Here is a 22,742-nt window from a genome sequence, read left to right as displayed (position 1 = left end):
GTAGAGATTCCATAGCATCGATACTTAGAAGGAGACAAAGATGGAGTGAGGTGGCAAGACCAAGGGCCCTCCCTGTGTGTTGTCAGTTGTTTGCATAGCATCAGAGTGATAGGGAGTGTGAGGGCTGCATAGTCGAATAGTTATGTGAATGTGACCATAGAGAGAAAGGGAATGGGTAAGGGTGCATGGATGTCAGTGTCAAGTGGGATGTGGAGGAAGAGATTGCTGAAGCTGAGTGCTGGTGAGGAAAGGCAATGGGGATCATATTGAGGGTGATGAGAAAATTATACTCACTTTTCCAGTGCAGAGGTCATGAAATCTCTTGAGGCACTGAACCCAAGTTCTGCGGGTGACTCCCAAGGAATTGACCTCCTCAGCCACCTGCATCCACACTGCCTTGGTCTGCTTGGGAGGCCTCTTCCTCCCTGTAGAAGGGAAGAGCACCGCCCTGTTGGCTGCAGCCCCATCTACTAAAGCCTGCAGGGCCACGTCGTCAAAACGAGGAGCTGATCTGGGTCTCCCGCTGCTCATGGTGCCTCCAGGTCCCTCTCACTCCACAGTCAAAAGCTTGGCAGTCTGCAGAAGAAGCAAGGCTTGCTGTAGACCTTAAATGCAGCAGCAATGATGACGTCATCAGAGGCAACTTTCAGTCAGGAGAAACTCATTTGCTAAGGGTTCCCACACGTTGGAAATCAATTGGACAATTAAGTTAAAATTGCATCAATCTCCCGCATCCATTTAGATTCATGTGGATAACACAAAATGCGGATTACACGACACCAACCCGCACCTGAATGAAAATCCAGCCCAGTGAGTGGGCAAAATTATGGCAGATGGATTTCAATGTGGAGATCTGAGAAAAACAAATTGGAATATTTTCTTAGTGATAAGTGACAAGGAGCTGTGGGGGAGTAACGGGATTTAGGTATCCACGTGTACAGATCACTAAAAACTAGTGCACAGGTACAAAAAGTAATCAAAAAGGCTAATGGAATGTTGGCCTTTATCTCAAGGGGGTTTAAATTCTAAAGTGAGGAGGTGATGCTTCAATTGTACAGAGCCTTGGTCAGACCCCATCTGCAGTATTGCAAAACCCTGTGGATGCTGGGTCAACTGTGATTCTGAAGACTGAGATCAATAGATATGGATTATGGTGGAGTAAAGCACCTGACTTTGCTAGTGGTAACAATTACATTGGAACATTATTTTTGGTAGGGTTACAAAATCAAATGAATGGGGGAAATGATATGGTGATCATGGATATTTTCTATGAATTAAGCAGTTGCAGTTTAAGATTAGGTCTAAGCGAGTGGTCAATAAGAGAATAAAAGGATGTGGAAGAGCTACTACAGTTTGCTTTGACTCGGGTCAGCTGTTCCTTTCAATTTTAACTGGTAAGTTGAAAAGAAAATTACTAAACTCATGTTCCCATAACTACATTCTTCATCGAGTTGTTAGAGCATACCCTTGGCCTATGAACAATGTTCTGCAGAAGATACAAAAAGTATTTGTTCTTCATTTTTTAAGATTTCCATTTCAATATAGAGTACAAGGACAGACCATATGTTACTGATAAAAGACTTGCATTTATATAGCACCTTTCATGACATCCCAATGAAGTGTAGTCACTGTTGCACTGTAGGAAACGCAGCAGCCAATTTGCACACAGCAAGCTCCCACAAACAGCAATGTGATAATATCCAGATTGAGGGATAAATATTGGCCAGGACACCAGGGATAACTCCCCTGCTCTTCTTCATTTTTTTGTGCTCAAGTATCTGAAGTGGGACTTGAACCCACAACCTTCTAACTCAGAGGCAAGAGTGCTAGCAACTGAGCCTTGGCTGACAATTAGTATAATTTACAATGGCTGTAACACTCGCAGTCTGGTTGCCAGGCTATGGAAAGCCTGCACTGCCAATGGGGAGAGGAGATTGAAATTTAGCAATGGCAAATCCAACCCCAATTTGAATGGATTATGCTGCATTTAGGACTTCTCATGAAACAACAGAATTCTCCATTAATTTTAAAGTCTGTATTCAAACCCTCAACAAAGTTACATCACAGCAATGCTTTCAATTGTACAGTTGAATTTGATAGCAGATTTATTGACTTAGATATATTTTTGAGTTTGAAACCAGTTGAACGTTGGTGTTTTTTGGATCAAACAGAATGGAATGTCTGAACCAGGACTGAGTTTCTTAACTGATATGTTTTACGGATAAGGGAGGTACTGTTGTTGGGTTCAGAACGAATGCAGTGCCAAACATAGTGATAACCTGCATGTACACTAACCTAATAGTACATTGGGGGAAAAATTCAGTATCGCCCCGTTTGGGGCGCCATTATCGGCCTTGCACAAAGTTTAGCGCCTGGCACTAATTATCGCCTCCGACAGCGAACTTGGCTTTTATCGTCCCTGGAGGTGATTGGAGCGCTAAATCAGGCGCTTCACACCTGTCTTAAGACGTAAAGGCCGAGGAGCGAGGCGTTACCTCAGAGCGCTGGCGAAGCAAGGAAGGGCAAATCAAAATAAACCTGCAAAGTGCTGCTCAGTACTCAAAACTCCTTCACACAGCGTTGAATCTCTCCAGAAGTCTCTCTCTCTCTCTCAGAATGCGTGGTGCAAAAATGGCACCGACAAAAAAAGGCAGGAAGCGGTCGCCTTTAAATAGCGCTCCCCTAGTCCCTTTCTGACAGCATAACGCTCCCCTCAACCTGTCATTGCTAGCGGCAGGCGGTAAGGCAGGGGGCACCACTCAATATCCAGTCCGGGGCGCTAACGGGGCGTTGCACACTCGACTGACGTCACAATCTGCTGGCGCAGGAGATCATGGCGGTAGTGTTTAGCACCGCCGCAAAATGCCTAGTTAATTTCGCGAGCAGCGCAAACATCGCCGCGCCCGGGCGCTAGTTGCTTTGCGCCCCATTAGCACCCTCTTAAGGCGCTAACGGGAGGTGCAAACAACTGAATTTTTCCCCCATTGTATTCTAGTGGACCAGAAATGGGAAAAAGTGGAAATTTAAATGTGGTTTTGAACTCTGTAGAAATGAAGGGCAACATTTAGTGATAAAATGTTCAGTCTATCATTTCCCATGCAAGGAATTCAGATTCTCAAGAGTGCATCAGGAGGAGGTGCCAAATGAAGGTCAGCTGCTTCCCACAATGAGCAATGGAAGCAGCAATTTACAGAGCACCATTGGCACAGGCCAAGGGTTGGACTGCCTGACTGCTGTTTAAGCTGGGGAATGGTGCATGGCATCAAACAATCTGAGAAGAACTAGAGAGAAACACAAATAGCTTACCTCAAAGGAATAAATAAGTAAAATCATATCCCGGGGCTCTCCCAATGGTTTAGTTGGCAAAGGCAACTAATAATTGATTCATACAGAGCATAAGATCGTAGGATCAGTCCCTGTCTGTACTGAGTTAAATAATCTCAGCTGAGATAATGCTGGATGCTGCAATTGGCCTCTGCCCCTGGGCAAGAGAAGGGAAAATCATCCAGGTTTCCTGATCTTAATTACTATCCAGTGACACCTGTTGGAATGTGTAGCCCCAGAAATCCGCAACCGTTCTGGCATGTTCCCATCATAATTTTGAGGAGTTTACCGGAAGGGGCAGAAACTAGGCTAGAACCCAGAAATGACGAGTTACAGCCTTGTGTGGAAATATCCACAACAGCCTGTTGGGGGCAGATCTTCTGCCAGCCACAAACAAGGCCATCATCATAAGGGAGGAAGGGGCTGGGGGTGGGGATTCCCTAGGCTGGGACTTCCCATGCTTTCGGCCTTCACTGGGATCTAGCGTAGGGTTGATGGGGGTATGTCTAGTCAGCCCAGGCATTCCTCCCCCACAACCAGTGATTATATGGCCCACCTGGGGGTCCAGGCCAAGATCATGGCTCAAAACCCAGAAGAACTGGGAGCAACATTTTTTTTTAAAAACAACTCCTTTACAAAGTGGGCTGCAGATGCACATACAATGTTTATTGGAGGGGGTAACCCAGCACCCGTCCCATGACCTGGCAATCTACAACTGCATTTCCCATCAGAGTGGGCACCCTAGATGCACCCCTCATGGGGTGGGTGCCTACCAATGGCAGGCTAATTAGCAAACCTTCCCCTTGACCCTGGAAATTCTGCCTAGGTCAGTAGTGTATTACCAGGCGGACTCAATCCTGGTATAGTTGCCAGGATCACTGGCCAGTTGCTTTTTGGGTCTGTGTTTTTGTGGACAGAAAAAGGACTACTGCAGGTTTCAGACTCTTGCAGCAGCGGAGTGAGGTCAGCAGCCGGTGGGGCAGCTGAAGAGGAGGCCAATCATAGAAAAATTGATTTTGCTTCTTAACGAAGCCTTTTAAAATTGAACTCCCCTCCCACATGCCATAGTGAAGCTGAATGTCAGGAACTTATTAGAATCCCTTGCGTCCACCCATGTTTGGGCAAGCACACACAACGGATGCTGTCAAGCCTGGCAGAAAATCCCGGAAATTAAGTGTGATCTATGAGGAGCTGGTGGAATGGCTTCCTGGATGATTTTCTACTTCCACCCTCTTGAAATGGGGCAGAACCCTGGTGTAAAACTGAGGCTCAGATGAGAAATGGATTGGGTTCTACTCTGACGGCAGTTGAACAGCTTGCCCATCTTTGCTTTTTAAGCTAAAACATGAAGAATGGGCACCAGAGTAAGGTACCGGTCAACGACTAGTACAAATGGAATTATATCCCAACAGAAGTCACTGCCTCGAGAAGAGGAGAAAGGGAGAATAGAGGAGAAAATTGGTTGGAAAATTTTTTGTAGAAACACACATATTTTATAACCATTTTTGTACAGAACCACAAGTCCTTTCCTATCAGCTCACTAAGAACACACCACCGTTCAAGTGACCTGTGATGAACATTTTGATTGACAGTTTAACATTCATATAAAAAATTGTTGCTGCTGTTACATGCAGAAGATGACAGTCACACTACAGAAAGGAACATGTGTAGTTCAAGCCCGAAATGAAAACTGAAAACAAAGCAATTCCCAGTCTAGACTAAATCAAATTGCCTGCATATGTATATTTTGACCTTTCTGTTTTTGCTCTTGTGTTGGGGTGCGCTGATCAGTAAATACATCACAACATGAACAATGGCGAGCAGCATAATGAGCTGCTATTGTGCTCATTTGTATTAGTGTAAAATAAAGAAAACATCTGTTGGATGTGATTAAATGATTTTATTTTCAACTACAAAGATAAACATAATGCTGATGGTAATTGGTTCTTACTTGAATTTTTCTTCAAGAATACAACCTCTTTCAGCTGATCGAGGCAGGCTATGTGCCAAGAGAACAATTTAAAGCACAATATAGTGCAGCCTTCTTATCATATTTAGCACCATGTTCTTGATTTATTCAAAGAAGTTTACAATCAGAATGAAACATTTAATCCAGTTGGTCGCAATCTACAATTATAAGCTTATTTTTTTTTATTACTGCTTTTGAGGGAAGAACATCTGTTGGATTTTGATAAGGGCGTTCTGCTGAAATTATTTTTAACAGATTTCAAGTTCAGCCCATGTAGACTACTAGAAATTAATATTAGGACTGATAACGCAGTGTGGCTGCAGAAATGCAGGAACTGCCACTCCTCAGATATTGCATGCACTTACCCTGCATTGAAATGACCTCACACCATAATGTGCATTCAGCTCATTTAGATAACCTCACAGCACTTCCAACACACAGTGTGTAATGTGCTGGGAGCGCGCAACAGTCAGAGGACAGGACGTTGGGTGCAACAGCTCAATCTTAAAGTTGTCCTGAGCAAGAATTGGCTGGAACAAGTCACAGAGGTTGAACTCTCCTTTCAATGAAACTACTTTGGTAGAAAGAGTGCATTGAGCCTGAGAGGAGGTGAAAAAGAAATTCGCTGGTCTCAGGAAGGCTGCCAAGGTCAGTATTGCTCACCTTTTGCTTCATTTCACAATGTTGCTTCATGGCACATTTTAACAATGGCGAGTTGTGAAATTGAATTCAATAAATCTGGTAATTTATGGGCTAGCAGCAGAAAGAATGACCTCTGGGGGGATAGAATGGGTTGAAGGGCCGATCGCAGGCTGGCTGTGGCCCTCAGGAGGGCTGTGAAGTTGGGAGGAGCACTGCTGCTCCTAGCTCCACAGGAATTCATTTTAATTATTTTTTTTTAATGCACTTACATTTCATTGCCAGCCGTTGAAAAATCCTAAGCGAGGCAGGCCCAAATCCTGCTTTGCTCATTGCAGGCCAATTTTGCCAAGGGGCCTAAAACATGTGTAACACCCTTTATTTACATTAGGCTCAATACCTCTTTTAGGTGGCTGCCAAGGCACCTGAAAAATGACCCAACCCAATTTCAGGTCAGATGCTTTTCAGGCATCCTTGGCGGACAGAACCTTGGTCCCTGAAATTTGGATTTGTTGTGCCCGTTTCACACTCAAAAAATGTGCACAATGCGATCCAATTTCTGCCCCAGTGTTTCATAATGCAGGACGCTGACACACAGTAGCACTGCAGATGCACAACTGCACTGCAGATGTCAAACAATGGTTTATTGATCCGTTGTTTCAATTAAAGAATGAGCACATTTTTCATAAGGAGCATTGTTGTAGTCTGTAAAGCTGATTTTTAAAATTTACATATAATATTACCGATATTGTAAATTGAAGCCTTACACTGCTCTGATATTACACCTTATATTAATTTGTACTGGAAATGTCCACCTTGTGTTCTGTTACACATGATCAAGCACTAACACTAGTTTCTGATACTGGGTGCAATTATCTTTTCACAGACCATCTATAATGAATCACTATGTGTAACCTACTGAAACAATAAATTAGCCAGTTGATTTATATGCTTATAGGATACTTGCTTTTACTATTCAGTATTTTTTCCACTCCAAACTACCCTTGCAGAATTCTAATGTCTTTTTACTGGGTGAAGCTATATAATTCCTAAAATGAAATTCTACTGAGATAAAATGAAGGCCGATTCAAAGCTTGATCATGTGAAAAATTAACTCCGTTTATTTCAGACTATATTTTATCTACAGGTCTGATAGGGAATGGTTTACACTGGAAAATGAATTTAAGGGCTTCAGCCTAGAAATTACTGTTGTCAATTTCAGTGAATGAAAACTTCATGTATTTGTGTAACATTCATCGCTGCTATTTTAATAACGGTGTTAGCCTGTTTAAAATAAATGGGTTAATTCTACAGTTAAAATACTAGACAGAGACATGTCAGATGAGCCTCTAATGTTTTCAACAGTAATTTCCAGGTGAATACTGACTATTAGTCGGTTCAGGCGCTGACACTATGGCGGTAATAGCCAATGTGTGCTGTACAAAAATCTATATTATTATGTGAAACAATGTGAACAAATGTTTTGCTATCTGCTCATGATGCTTATGTGGCTCTGGTGCTATGTTCTGTCTGCAGTCATCACTTCTATATCCAGAGTTTTATATCTGTTTTTAGTTTTAAAGAAAAGAGTAATGAGATGGGAGCACACTACACTGGAGCATCAATACTTCAAGTCTACTTGCTGTATTGTTCCCAATATCATGCTGCCTCCCTATCATTCCTGATGGATAACAGTGTGAAATTGTTGTAGTTTTAAGAAGTGATGCACTGTGATATACAGAAAATAGATTATGGTGAATTCTGTCCAACTGACTCCTTGCTCATTTGGAATTATTTTGGTGTTAAGTTGGCACACCATGCCAATATGTATTTTCATGGCAAATCTGATTATCAAATATGGCAAGATTTTATATTCAAAATAGTAATAAGAGTATCACAATGCCAATAGCAAATTTTTAATTGCATGGAGTTTTGTATTGCCACATGAATGTTTAATGTAGTGATGAGTTGATTTCTATTGGGCTTCCACACCATATCCACTAGCAAAGATATATCCGAGGTCATTCACCACCTATATTTTCTGAATCTGTTGTGAACCATGCAACTATAGAGATTGAAGCCCCAAGATTCATAGGCCTGGAGAGGGCAGAAAGCTTAAATTTGAACTAGGGAGGGCTGGTGGGTAATTTGGAGCCAGTTCTCCAGGGATTCCGCCCTATTTGCCCTGACCTTTCAAAATTCCAGTAGGGGGTCATGGGTGGATCTTCCACATGCCCCGTCTGTTATGTATTGTGTGTTCCCCTCCCACCTGTGGTGGCGCTGTCACAGCAGATAAATGGTTGGGTGTTCTCTTGGTTAAGTTTAGCTCTCTTTGTTTGGAACTCTCCAGAACTTTCCTTTCCTTTCGAATAAAGCACTTCATGTTTGAATCTCTGGGCTCTGAGTTCTAATTGTGTCTAGGTAGAAAGGTACCGACACAACAAAGTGGCGATGAGGATCGGATGAATCTGCGTTGTGGGAACTTTCTTGTTTTCGACTACAAAACACTTGGAACACAGATTGCAGCATCACATTAACGTTACGGGTGCAGTGAGTAAACAGAAATTTAAATTTGAAACGTGAGATGGCTACTATATTAGGAAACATCGGTGATTTTGATGAAAATGTGGAGCAATGGAGCACTTATACGGATCGTTTTGACTATTTTGTCTTGGCAAATGCGATGGCAAATGAAAAGGTCGTGCCTACCTTTTTGAGTGTAATGGGGCCGAAGACATTCAATTTACTTCGCAGCCTTGTGCAGCCAGATAAGCCAGGAACTAAAACATATAAGCAACTCGTGGAAATTCTTGGAGCACATTTTTCACCAAAACCTCTGGTTATTGCTGAGAGATTTAGATTTCACAAATGGAATCAAGAGGAGGGGGAATCAGTGACGATGTTTATTGCTGCTTTAAAAAGGTTGTCAGAACACTGCGAGTTCAAGGAGGTGCTGAATGACACCATTAGAGACAGACTTGTGTGTGGTCTGCAAAGTGCAGCCACACAGACGCGCCTTTTTACTGAGGACAACCTTACTCTTGAAAAGGCCATTGAAGTTAGTGTCTCCATGGAGATGGCAGAAAAGGAGGCTCACCAGTTGAGTTCAACAGGGAGAGTTCACAAGGTGTCGTCTGAGCCTAAAGGTGCGCGGAACGGCACATGTTACCATTGTGGGAAAACAGGCCATCACGCTAATGACTGCTGGTGTACGGAGCTGGAATGCCGAAATTGTGGCAAAAAGGGTCACATTGAACGCGCCTGTAGAGGTAAAAAAAAGAACAGACAGAGCTGGGAAGCATGAAAGCAAAATGTCTGTATTTGGACAAGAGAGGAAAAAGAGTGTTCATTCAGTGCAGTATGATGGAACAAGCAAAACAGAGGGGAGCGACACCTCTGAGGAGGAAGAGGTGCACATACTGATGGTTGCAGGTGGTTCAAATGGCTACTGGGTGTCACCACTGGTGGAGGGACAATCAGTGCGGATGGAGGTGGACACAGGCGCGGCTGTGTCCCTTGTTTCAGACACTGTCTACAACAAAATGCTAAAGCATCTTACCCTTCAGCCAACAAACATTGTGCTAAAGATGTATACCGGCGAACCTGTGGCCATGAGAGGTGCCATTGAGGTGATAGTTAAATTGCATGGACAGACTGCGAAACTGCCACTATATGTGGTAAAGGGAAATTACCCATCGCTACTGGGACGTGCGTGGCTAGAGAAAATCACGCTGGACTGGCCTGCAGTCCGCATGATGTCAAAAGGGGAGTCAGGTCTGACTGCAGTGTTAAACAAACATGCAGAACTCTTCAATGGGGAACTTGGGAGCATGAAAAAGATCAGCGTGAGACTGGACATTAAACCTGACAGCAAGCCGAAGTTTCACAAAGCCCGACCTGTACCCTATGCAATTAGGCTAAAAGTTGAGGCTAACTTGGAGGCCTTAGTCGAGAATGGAGGCCTGGAGCCTGTGAGCATGAGCAAATGGGCCACACCCATTGTTCCTGTCCTGAGAAAGGATGGATCTGTTCGAATCTGCGGGGATTTTAAAGTGACTATTAACCCGGTGCTGTCTGCGGAACAGTACCCTCTTCCCCTCATTGATGATCTTTTTACGGACCTGGCCGGAGGGCAAAAATTCAGCAAAATAGACTTATGCCAGGCTTATCTACAAATGCATGTCGAAGACAAATCAAAGGAGCTGCTGACAATTGTGACACACAAGGGGCTATACAGGTACTGCCGCCTTCCATTTGGAATTACGTCAGCCCCTGCTCTATTCCAAAGGGCAATGGATCAAATTTTGAGTGGACTGCCAGGAGTCCAGTGCTACCTGGACGACATCCTTGTCACTGGGACAAATGAGGAGGATCATCTTCTGAACTTGGATGCGACACTACAATGACTGAAAGAGTACGGACTCAGAGTTCGTAAAGACAAATGTGAATTCTTTCAGTCTTCAGTTGAGTACCTGGGGCATGTGATTGACGCTACTGGTCTGCATAATGCGCCATCAAAGGTCAAGGCGATCGTGGAGGCCCCAGCACCCCAGAATGTGAGCCAGTTACGTTCATTTCTGGGGCTACTTAACTACTATGGGAAGTTTATTCCAGACTTAGCAACATTGCTGAAACCGTTACATCAGTTGCTATGTCAAGGCAAAACATGGAAATGGACTAAACTGTGCAATGAAGCTTTCGCCCAAGCAAAGAAAGCATTGCTGAAGTCGGAGGTCCTGACACACTTCGACCCAAAGCTACCCATGCAGCTAGCATGTGATGCGTCACCATATGGTGTGGGAGCAGTCATATCCCACATCATGCCTTCTGGTGAAGAGAAACCTATCGCCTTCGCATCACGCACCTCGTCAGATAGACATCTTCTACTTTAGACAAGTGGAGGGAGCACCTGTCACGGCAGTTCAGGTGCGAAGGTACACCCGCAACGATCCAGTCCTGTCTGAGGTAATGGATGATGTCATTCGAGGGAGAGCTATAGGAGATTCTCCTAGTTTGAAACCTTACGTTTCAAAAAGAAATAAGCTCTCCGTCCAGGCAGGTTGTCTTCTTTGGGGACGCCGTGTCATCATTCCACCACCTCTGAGGGAACCTATACTGCAACAACTTCATACAGGCCACAGTGGGATGGTTCGGATGAAGGAAATGGCAGGAAGCTACTTCTGGTGGCCAGGTCTCGATGGAAATATTGAGGAGAAAGCCAAAACATGTTCCCCATGTCAAAGGGTCCGGAATGTTCCACAGCTGGCAACCCTACACCCCTGGGATTGGCCTGCAGAAGTGTGGCAGCGAGTACATGTGGACTTCGCTGGTCCTTTCGAAGAGAAGATGTTTATGGTGGTTGTGGACGCTCCTAGCAAGTGGCCGGAGGTCACTGTGATGAGGTCTACCATGGCAGAGAAAACAATTGAGAAACTTGGTGAGATGTTCAGCCATTATGGCTCACCGGAACAACTCGTAAGTGACAATGGTCCACAATTTGTATCACAGGAGTTTGCAACCTTCCTGCATGTGAATGGTGTCCAACACATCAGGTCTGCACCCTATCATCCCTCTACTAACGGCCAGGCAGAAAGGTTCATGCAAACTTTGAAGCACGCCTTGAAAGCATCGCAAGGTCAGGGCTCAATCCACCAACGTCTGAACAGCTTCCTGTTGTCCTACAGGAACGAGCCGCATGCCACAACCAAAACTTGCCCCGCTTTGCTCATGATGAAGAGGCAGTTGCGGACAAGTTTTGACTTACTCAAACCTCCAAGGGCAGAGCAGGTTGTCCATCATCAACAACAAGCTCAAGTTGAAAAGAGAGAGAAAAGAGCCAAGGAGAGACGGTTTCACCCTGGAGAGCACGTCCTAGCTCGAAACTACAACGCTGGACCGAAATGGGTTCCTGCTACGGTGATCGCGCAGACGGGCCCTGTGTCTTACACGGTTGAGACTGCTGAGGACGTCGTCTGGAGAAGACACACAGATCAACTGTTGCTAGGAGCAGAGACAGCCACAGAGGCGCCAATGGCTGGTTGGCCTGAACTGTTTCCGGATGATACCGCAAACCAGCATCCTTTGCCACAGTGCTCTTCTCCAACACAGGAAGTCATAGAGACTGTTCCACCTGTGCAAACTCCTGACTTTCGACTGACACAGGCACCTTCTCTATCTAGGCCTGTGTCAATGCCTACTGCTGTGGAAGCCAGCAATGACCGCCGGTATCCTGTCAGAGAGCGACGGCCTCCAAGATGCTTGGATCTTTAGGCTTAGTGACTTACCCTCTAGACTGGGGCAGAATAAACCCCAGGGTAAAGTCAGGGTTTGAGGCAGTCTACCTCTACCCTAGGTTAGTTGAGTGCATTGAAAGTAACTTACCTGTTGAGGAATAATGTAGACCTTTCATTTAAGAGGGGAGGAATATGTTATGTATTGTGTGTTCTCCTCCCACCTGTGGTGGCGCTGTCACAGCAGATAAATGGTTGGGTGTTTGCTTGGTTAAGTTTAGCTCTCTTTGTTCGGAACTCTCCAGAACTTTCCTTTCCTTTCGAATAAAGCACTTCATGTTTGAATCTCTGGGTTCTGAGTTCTAATTGTGTCTAGGTAGAAAGGTACCGACACAACACCGTCAAGCGGGCGTGCTGGGGGAAGTGCCCAGTTGTGAGTCATTTTGAGGCCTTCTGAAAGACCGTAAATCTTTGATCTTGCAGGGAATCAATTATATTCTCTTGAGGCAAAATGGCTTCTTTCGGAACCAAAGACTGAAAAGGGTGAAGTATTTTCTTTGGCCCTGTTGTGGCACAGGCAGGGCAACAGTTGGCTGCTTTGTTTTACAGGGCAAGCGCCGCTGGTATGTCCTTGGAGGTGCCGATGGCCCAGCCTGGCCTTGCAAAAGACTCATTCGCTGGCATCTGGGATGGAGGGCTCAATTTTAATAGCCCTGAGGAGGCGGGTATGGAGGCGGGTCGGCAGTGAAAATCGGAAAAAATGGCTTCAGACACCCAACCCACCTCCATCCCATCCCCACACGATTTTCATGTCGGTTCAGCTGCTCCCAAACTGACCCGACTGGAACTGGTGGGATAGGTAGTTAAGGCAGTTAACAGCCTGTTAACTGCCTTACTAATCCTATTTTGATAATGGTTTCCCATTTTCGTGCCTCTGGCTCCTGTTTCCCATCTTGTCAGAAACAGGCCAGCTGCAAGGAGACGAGTTGCTGGAGGAGATAATTTGTAGTAATTGGTGCAGCACTTTAAAAGCGCTCCTGTAACATGGCTGACATTCAAATGCAACAACCTTGTTCTTGGAGGTTTGGGATAAGATTTTGCAAATCTACTGACGGGATTGGAAACATTTATATCCTCTCATCCTGGTCGTCAGATTCAGAGGAAGAGCAGCCACGGCAGTACCACAACCAGCCACAACAGCAGCACCAGCACCAGGAGCGCCAACCTTCTCCTCACCCACTTGATGATGCCCAGGGCAGAGGGCTTCAGCGCAGGGCTACACCTCACTGCAGGAGATACCCCCAACTCAGAGTTTACAGGAAGAGGATCAGCTTCCTCAGCATGACTGAGCAGCAGTGCCAAAGGAGGCTGAGACTTTCGAGAGACATAGTCGCTGACATCTGCGCAATGCTGCACCAACACCTGGAGCCCAGAGGAGCGTGTGGACACTCCTTACCAGTGGCTGTCAAAGTCACCACCGCACTCAACTTCTTAGCTTCAGGCTCCTTCCAGGGATCAGCGGCAAACATCAGCAGCATCTCCCAGTCAGCCGCACACACCTGCATCACGCAGGCCACCGATGCCCTCTTTGCAAATGCGCACAATTACATCCATTTCTCCACGGATGGCCCAAGTGTGACGGCACGTGCGGTTGGCTTTGCCAATATGGCAGGCTTGCCAATGGTGCACAGCATCATTGACTGCACACATGTAGCCATTAGGGCCCCCTACCACAACCCAGCTGTATTTGTCAACCGCAAGGGATTCCACTCCCTGAACGTCCAGCTGGTGTGTAACCACAGGAAGATCATCAAGCATGTTTGCGCAAAGTACCCTGGCAGTTGCCATGACTCCTTCATCCTGCACCAGTCTACTGTGCCTCGGGTCTTCCATCCGCTAAACCAACTTTCCAGATGGCTTCCTGGTGACAAGGGCTATCCCCTGAAAAAGTGGCTTATGACACCGATGAGGAGGCCATCAAATGATGCTGAGGAGCGGTACAATTTGAACCACATATCCACCAGAAGCATCATCGAGCAAACCATCGGCTTGCTCAAAATGTGTTTCTGATGCCTGAGCAGATCTGGTGGAGCCTTGCAGTATGCACCAGCCAGGGTGTCCAGAATCGTTGTGGTCTGCTGTGCCCTGCACAATATCGCACAGCAACGCAGCTTAGTGCTGCCGGATGCACAAGTGGCTGAGCACACAGACTCCTCGGACGAGGAGGAAGAGGATGAGGAGGAGGACAAGGAGGAGGATGAGGAGGAGGACGGGGAGCAATGCTTTGCGGTGCCGGTTGTGGCCAATCCAGCAGCAGGCAAACACATTGCTGACCATAAAGCAAGGGATGCACTCATCAATGCCAGATTCGCGTAAGCTTATGCTTCAACCACAGGTGGCTGGCACATGGAGATGAATATAAGTCCGGCATCATCTGTCTACTAAAGCGCTCAGTGTCACCACCAACATTCTACATGGCATTCGCCCTGAGCCCTCACTCTTGAACTTCCATTTCCCAGAACACAGAGGCCACACTTTAGGTGATCTCAGCAGATCATTAAATCTTTTTCGACACTGAACCCATGTGCGTCGACACACAGACCTCGAACTCACCTCCTCAGCAATTTGCAGCCAAGCTGTCTTGGTTTACTGAGGAGGCCTCCTCCTTCCGTTTCCAGGGAAGAGGACCTCCTGATGTCCTCTAACTCCCTCCACAAGTGCATGGAGGGAGCCCTCATTGAACCTGGCTGCAGCCTTAGTTTTTGGGGCTGCTATTTCTGCAGGAGCCAGCACTTTCAAGAGAAAAAAGCATTAATTTTACTAAGACAATGATTGGAACACATCTGGCATATTTTTCATTTCTTAGTCACATACTAAATTGATAGATAAAAAAAATCATCAATGTGTTTCTAGAATAAAATGACCAGCTATTTCATTCAATACATTGTGTTCAGATCAGCCGCTGTCAACTTCCCTTTTCAGAAAATACAGCACCAAGGCTTCCCATCTACATTTTTTGCAAAGGGGACATGGCCCCTTTAAATTTTTACTCAAACAATGCGTCATCAGACGCAAGAAACTGATATGCTCCAAGCAATTGCCTGGAGGGACCCGCACGTCGGCCGTAACGAGCCCAATCAAGCAAAAATCGGAACTGCGGGCCGGCGGCATCCGGGAGCGGGTCCGAAAGCTGCCGACCAGCTGACCCGCCCCCATCCTGCCTCCAGAATTAAATTCGCAGCCGGAGTCTCTGGTCTGGGGTGAGGGCAGATAGGGGTTCTGCTCCGCTGGCAGGATTCCATCAAGAATTTTGGAGCAAAACTATCATTTAAAAAAAAAAATTTTATTCATTGATGGGATGTGGGCGTCGCTGGCTGGCTAGGCCTGCATTTAGTGCCCATCCCTAATTGCCCTTGAGAAGATGGTGGTGAGCCACCTTCTTGAACCACTGCAGTCCATATGGTGTAGGTACACCCACAATGCTGTTAGGAAGGGAGTTCCAGGATTTTGGCCCAGCGACAGTGAAGGAACGGCGATACAGGTCCAAGTCAGGATGGTGAGTGACTTGGAGGGGAACTTGTAGGTGGTGATGTTCCCATGCGTCTGCTGCCCTTGTCCTTCTAAGTGGTAGAGGTCGCGGGTTTGGAAGGTGCTGTTGAAGGAGCTTTGGTGAGTTGCTGCAGTGCATCTTGTAGATGGTACACACTGCAGCCACAGTGCGCCGGTGGTGGAGGGAGTGAATGTTGAAGGTGGTGGATGGAGTGCCAATCAAGCGGGCTGCTTTATCCTGAATGGTGTCGAGCTTCTTGAGGGTTGTTGGCACTGCACTCATCCAGGCAAGTGAAGAGTATTCCATCACACTCCTGACTTGTGCCTTGTAGATGGTGGAAAGGCTTTGGGGAGTCAGGAGGTGAGACACTTGCTGCAGAATTCCCAGCCTCTGGCCTGCTCTTGTAGCCACAGTATTTATATGGCTGGTCCAGTTCAGTTTCTGATCAATGGTAACCCCCAGGATGTTGATAGTGGGGGATTCAGCGATGGTAATGCCATTGAATGTCAAGGGGAGATGGTTAGAGTCTCGCTTGTTGGAGATGGTCATTGCCTGGCACTTGTGTGGTGCGAATGTTACTTGTCACTTGTCAGCCCAAGTCTGAATGTTGTCCAGGTCTTGCTGCATATGGACACGGACTGCGTCAGTATCTGACGAGTCTCGAATGGTGCTGAACAGTGTGCAATCATCAGCGAACATCCCCACTTCTGACCTTATGATGGAGGGAAGGTCATTGATGAAACAACTGAAGATGGTTGGGCCTAGGACACTGCCCTGAGGAACTCCTGCAGTGATGTCATGTGATTGAGATGAATGACCTCCAACAACCACAGCCAACTTCCTTTGTGCAAGGTATGATTCCAACCAATGGAGAGTTTTCCCCTTGATTCCCATTGACTTCAGTTTGGCTAGGGCTCCTTGATGCCACACTCGATCAAATGCTGTCTTGATGTCAAGGGCAGTCACTCTCACCTCACCTCTTGAGTTCAGCTCTTTTGTCCATGTTTGGACCAAGGCTGTAATGAGGTCAGGAGCTGAGTGGCCCTGGCGGAACCCAAACTGGGCGTCAGTTAGCAGGTTATTGCTGAGTAAGTGCCGCTTGATAGCACTGTCGACGACACCTTCCATCACTTTGCTGATGATTGAGAGTAGACTGATGGGGCGGTAATTGGCCGGGTCGGATTTGTCCTGCTTTTTGTAGACAGGACATACTTGGGCAATTTTCCACATTGCCGGGTAGATGCCAGTGTTGTAGCTTTACTGGAACAGCTTGGCTAGGGGCGCAGCTAGTTCTGGAGCACAAGTCTTCAGTACTATTGCCGGAATATGATGCAATTAGCAACATGGTTTAAGATGTCTAAATAATGAGCGATATTTTAAAACCAAGAACAACGATTGCATTATATTATATTCCTAATTAAAAAGGATGCTAACAATGTTGCTTCTGTGCAGCTGTGTGTAAATTGGTGTGTTTCTTAAAGCCAACAAGGTTTCATTGTATTGCCTTTCTTAGGTCAATTAAAGGTTAATTGCTCTTAGACATATCCTCAGGTCAATTAGAAGTCAGAAGAATGTGGGAGAAATTAACTTTCTTTTTTAATACTTTTTAAAAGTGCGACACAAAAATCTGTATGTGTGACAAAGTGCAATGGATTCATCTCAAAACTTATAGAACATATAAAAATCGGCACCCAGAGGATAAAATAGCATGACTAGACTAGAATATTTTCACAGCACAGCATTCAAGAGAGCCCTGAAATGCTTGAGTTACCAATTTTAAACCAAAAAATAAAAATAAATTGGATGTAGAAGTAATCAAAATCAAGTTTATTATCAAGAATTCAATGCTAAAATTAAGTAGATTGTAATTTTTTACATATTAATGAACTTAATTAGTAACAGATTGATACAATGCTTCAATGACTATCAGAATTATGGCTGTGAGTGGATTTGGATTCATTAAAATAAATCTTCACATAATCAGCCTGTGTGTGAAAATGTACATCAATCATAGTGACCTGAAGCCTTGGGGCACTCTCTCCAACTGAATCAAAGTGTGAAGTAGTGGAGATGCTCAGGGTAGAACTCTTGACACATGTGCCAATTATATCCTTCAGTTAAAGAAAAAAAGAATTTGCATTTATATTTTTGCCTTACATGTCCTCAGGATGCCCCAAAATGCTTCAGAGCAATGAATTTATTTTTCAAAGTGCACTTAGCAGCCAGTTTGCATACAGTTAATGCGAATAATAACCTGATAATCTCTATTTGGTTGCATTGGCCAAGACACCAGATGAATTATCTGCTCTTCTTCAAATAGTGCCATAAGATCCTTTACACCTACCTAAACAGATTAGATGGGGCATCAGTTTAATATTTCATCTGAAAGAAAGTCTGTCTGGCTGCAGCAGTCACTCAACACTGCACTGGAGAGTCAGCCTAGATTATAGAGTGGGATTTAGAACCTTCGAATTCATAGGTGAGTGTGCCACCAATTGAGCCCAAATTCCCATGAGACTACTCGTTAGATTAAAACAGAAAATGCTGGAAATACTCAGCAGGTCAGGCAGCATCTGTGGAGAGGGAAACAAAGGCCCTGAATTTCTGATCGGAGGCTTTATGCGGGCAGATGCCTCCGATCGGAAAAAAATCACACATCGTAGGGGTCGCAAAATTCGGCCCATTGTTAACATTTCAGGATGATGACCTTTCATCAGAACTGTGATAGGTTTTAAGCAAGTACAGAGGCAGAGAAAGGGGGGAGGGGAGGAAAGAACAAAAAGAAAGGTCTGTGATAGGCAGGAGAGATTAAATGACCAGATAAAAAAGAACTAGAACAAGATCTGTTTAAGAACATGGCTGAAGGTTATGTGTATAGGTAGCTTCTGTATTTTATGGAATAGCAGACTGGAAGTGTCCGTAGAATGTAATTGGTCAGAGTTGAATTTTGTAGATTGTAATGTTGCTCTCTGGAAATTTTACTTGTGGTTTGTCATCATCCTGAGGGTAAAGTCTACCACAGGGCAAACTATATTGTGTAAGGAACAAGCTTAATAAGCCAATAGCAAAATACTGCAGATGCTGGAAATCTGAAATAACAACAGAAAACGCTGGAAAAACTCAGCAGGCCAGGCAGCATCCGTGGAGAGAGAAACAGAGTTAACATTTCAGGTCGAAGACCTTTCGTCAGAACTGGAAAAAAAGCAGGAAAAGGAACAGATTTTAAAGCAAGTTTAGGGGCTGGGAAATAGGGGAGGGGATGAAAGAACAAAAGGGAAGGTCTGTGATAGGATGGAAGACAGGAGAAGTAAGGAGGCATTAATAAGCCAAGTGGCCTTGGGCCTGAAAACTCATATGTCAGTGATTCTGGCACTCACGGCCGGGATCGCACCTGCTGGTGATCATCATTGTTGATCCATGCAGGCTTAGAGGGAGGTCACTTAATTTAAATATCCCTCGTGGGTGCCCATGCCATTAGGGATGTATCTCAGGCACCAATGAGAGGTGCCAGTCTGGGGCAGTTAACCCCCCACCCTGCCCAAAAATGTGCCCCCTTGCCTCCTGTTGTAAGGTGGCTGTTATATATAAAAATTCAAACCTCTATCTTCTGTGGTCCATGCCATGGCCCTGGCCTGGACCTGCCAGTGGCCCCACAATAGCCATTCAGCAGTGATACGCTTATCAATTACTTCATAAAAGGTGATGAGTCGAAGAAGAGATGACGAGTCGAAAGAAGAGATGAATAAGGCTTTTATTAGCTAAGAAGAGACCATGCTTCTTCGTGAGTGACTGAACAAGTCTGAACGAAACCCACACAGTGGTGGGTGGAGTCAGCTGAGGCATGCCTCCATACACAGCGCCACCCAGAGGTGGCAATATACAATACAGTGGTTTACCACATTCACCCCTTGTTTAATGTGAAGTCCGGCGGGGTGAAGGGTACTACAAGTTAAGTCTATCAGGAGGCCTTGTCTGACGTCCTGATCGTCGTGGTGGCGGCGGTGGTGTTGCAGCATCTGACGTCGGGTCTGGTGTCTGGGTGGTTGGCGAAGATTCCTGGGGCTTTGGCATGCTGTCTGCAGGGGTTGGGTTGGGAGGGGTGGTGGGGGATAACAGTGGTAAGGGGGATAACGGTGGTAAGGGGGATAACGGTGGTAATTCAGGGGTACCCGAGGGTGCGAGATCTCGTATGGAGACCGTGTCCTCCCGCCCGTCTGGGTATGTCACCCAGGCATACTGGGGATTGGCGTGTAGGAGGTGCACCCGCTCGACCAGGGGGTCCGTTTTATGCGTCCTCACGTGCCTCCGCAGTAGGACGGGCCCAGGAGAAGTCAACCATGCCGGTAGCGAGGTTCCCGATGTAGACTTCCGGGGGAAAACGAACATTTTCTCATGAGGGGTCGCATTAGTGGCAGTACAAAGCAGTGACCGAATGGAGTGGAGCGCTGCAGGGAGGACCTCCTGCCAGCGGGAGGTCGGAAGGCCCTTAGATTTTAGTGCTAAGAGGACTGCCTTCCAAACCGTCGCGTTCTCCCTTTCCACCTGGCCGTTCCCCCGGGGGTTGTAACTGGTGGTCCTGCTCGTGGCGATACCTCTTGTTAGCAGGTACTGCCGAAGTTCGTCGCTCATGAACGATGAGCCCCTGTCGCTATGTATATAGCTGGGGAACCCGAACAGAGCGAAGATGTCATTCAGACACTTGATGACCGTGGTACTGGTCATGTCTGGGCAAGGGATGGCAAAGGGGAAACGGGAGTACTCATCAACTATGTTGAGGAAGTACACATTGCGGTCAGCGGAGGGGAGGGGCCCTTTAAAATCGACGCTCAGGCGTTCGAAGGGGCGGGTGGCCTTGATCAGGCTTGCTCTGTCCGGCCTATAGAAGTGCGGTTTGCACTCGGCGCAGATTTGGCAGCTCTTGGTCATGGTCCTGACCTCCTCGATGGAGTAGGGCAGGTTACGGGATTTGATAAAATGGAAAAACCTGGTGACCCCCGGGTGGCAGAGGTCATTGTGGAGGGACTGCAGCCTATCACTCTGCGCGTTGGCGCATGTACCACGTGATAGGGCATCTGGGGGCTCATTGAGTTTCCCTGGCCGATACAAGATATCATAATTGTAGGTGGAGAGTTCGATTCTCCACCTCAAGATCTTGTCGTTCTTGATTTTACCCCTCTGCTTATTATTAAACATAAAAGCTACTGAACGCTGGTCAGTGAGCAGGGTAAATCGTTTCCCGGCCAGGTAATGCCTCCAGTGACGCACCGCTTCTACAATAGCCTGGGCCTCCTTTTCGACGGAGGAGTGTCTCGTCTCGGGGCCCTGGAGGGTCCTTGAGAAAAAGGCCACGGGTCTGCCCGCCTGGTTAAGGGTCGCGGCTAGGGCGAAGTCGGAGGCATCGCTCTCCACTTGGAAGGGGATGGACTCATCCACCGCATGCATTGCGGCCTTCACGATATCGTTCTTGATAAGAGTGAAGGCTGCACACGCCTCTGGTGTCAGGGGGAAGGAGGTGGCTTTGATGAGGGGCCTGGCTTTGTCTGCATAGAGGGGCACCCACTGGGCGTAGTAGGAGAAAAACCCCAGGCATCTCTTCAGTGCTTTTTGGCAGTGGGGAAGGGGTAGCTCCATTAGGGGGCGCATTCTGTCGGGGTCGGGCCCGATGACTCCGTTCTCCACCACGCAGCCGAGGATGGCCAGGCGCTTGGTGTGAAACATACATTTTTCCTTATTGTACGTTAGGTTCAGCCGTTGGGCCGTACGGAGGAAATTTGCTAGATTAACGTCGTGGTCCTGCTGGTCGTGGCCGCAGATGGTGACGTTATCCAAATAGGGGAAGGTTGCCCGCAGCGCGTTCTGGTCAACCATTCGGTCCATCTCCCTTTGGAAGACCGAAACCCCGTTGGTGACGCCGAAGGGGACCCTAAGGAAGTGGTAGAGGCGGCCGTTTGCCTCGAAGGCAGTATACTGGCGGTCCTCATGGCGGATGGGCAGCTGGTGGTACGCTGACTTAAGGTCGATGGTGGAGAATACTTTGTATTGCGCAATCTGATTGACCATATCAGATATGCGAGGGAGGGGGTACGCGTCCAGCTGGGTGTACCGGTTTATGGTTTGGCTGTAGTCGATTACCATGCGGCGTTTTGCAGTGGTTTTAACGACTACAACCTGGGCTCGCCAGGGGCTAGTGCTACCTTCGATAATGCCCTCCTTCAATAGCCGCTCCACCTCAGAGCTGATAAAAGCTCTGTCCCCGGCACTGTACCGCCTGCTTTTGGTAGCGATGGGTTTACAGTCGCGGGTGAGGTTAGCGAACAGGGGAGGGGGGGGGACTTTTAATGTGGAAAGGCTGCAGGTGGTTTGCAGCGGGCGATTTAAAAGTTGTTGGTTGCAGACTGTGAGTGGGGGGAGGGGTCCACCGTATGCTAGTGTGACACTCTTAAGGTGGCACTGAAAATCCAACCCTAGCAGGACGGCAGCGCAAAGACGGGGCAGGACCAGCAGTTTAAATTTTTTATATTCAGTGCCCCCTACTGACAGGGTCACCACACAGTAGCCGCTGATGTCCATTGACTGGGACTTGGACGCCATAGAAACGCGATGGTGCGTTGGCAGAATCGTGAGGGAGTGGCTACGTACCGTGTCGGGGTGGACGAAACTCTCTGTGCTCCCGCTGTCGATCAGGCAACTGGTGGCGCGGCCGTTTACCGCGATATCCATCATGGAGCTGGATAGATGGTGAGGGAGGGCTTGATCCAGCGTCACGGAGGCCAGTATGTGGCTTAGTGAGTCACTATAGTCATCCGCCGAGACGGTGGTCGGTTCCGGTGACGAAATGGCGGTTGAGTGCGTTGGATACGATGGCGGCGGATGCCATGCGGCCGGGGGTACACAAAATGGCGGATAAGATGGCTGCTCCCACGGCCCGCACGCTGCGCTGCTGGCTGGCTTCCCCTTGCAGGCGTTAGCGTAATGGCCTTTCTTCCCGCAGCCCGAGCAGGTAGCTGTCTTAGCTGGGCAGTGCGCTCTG

The sequence above is a fragment of the Somniosus microcephalus genome, chromosome 7, assembly GCF_052327205.1.
Source record: "Somniosus microcephalus isolate GS21.2 chromosome 7, FLI_Smic_1.0, whole genome shotgun sequence".
NCBI classification, from domain to species: Eukaryota; Metazoa; Chordata; class Chondrichthyes; order Squaliformes; family Somniosidae; genus Somniosus; species Somniosus microcephalus.
The sequence above is the reverse complement of the archived record's forward strand: the minus strand, read 5'-3'. Positions refer to the sequence as shown.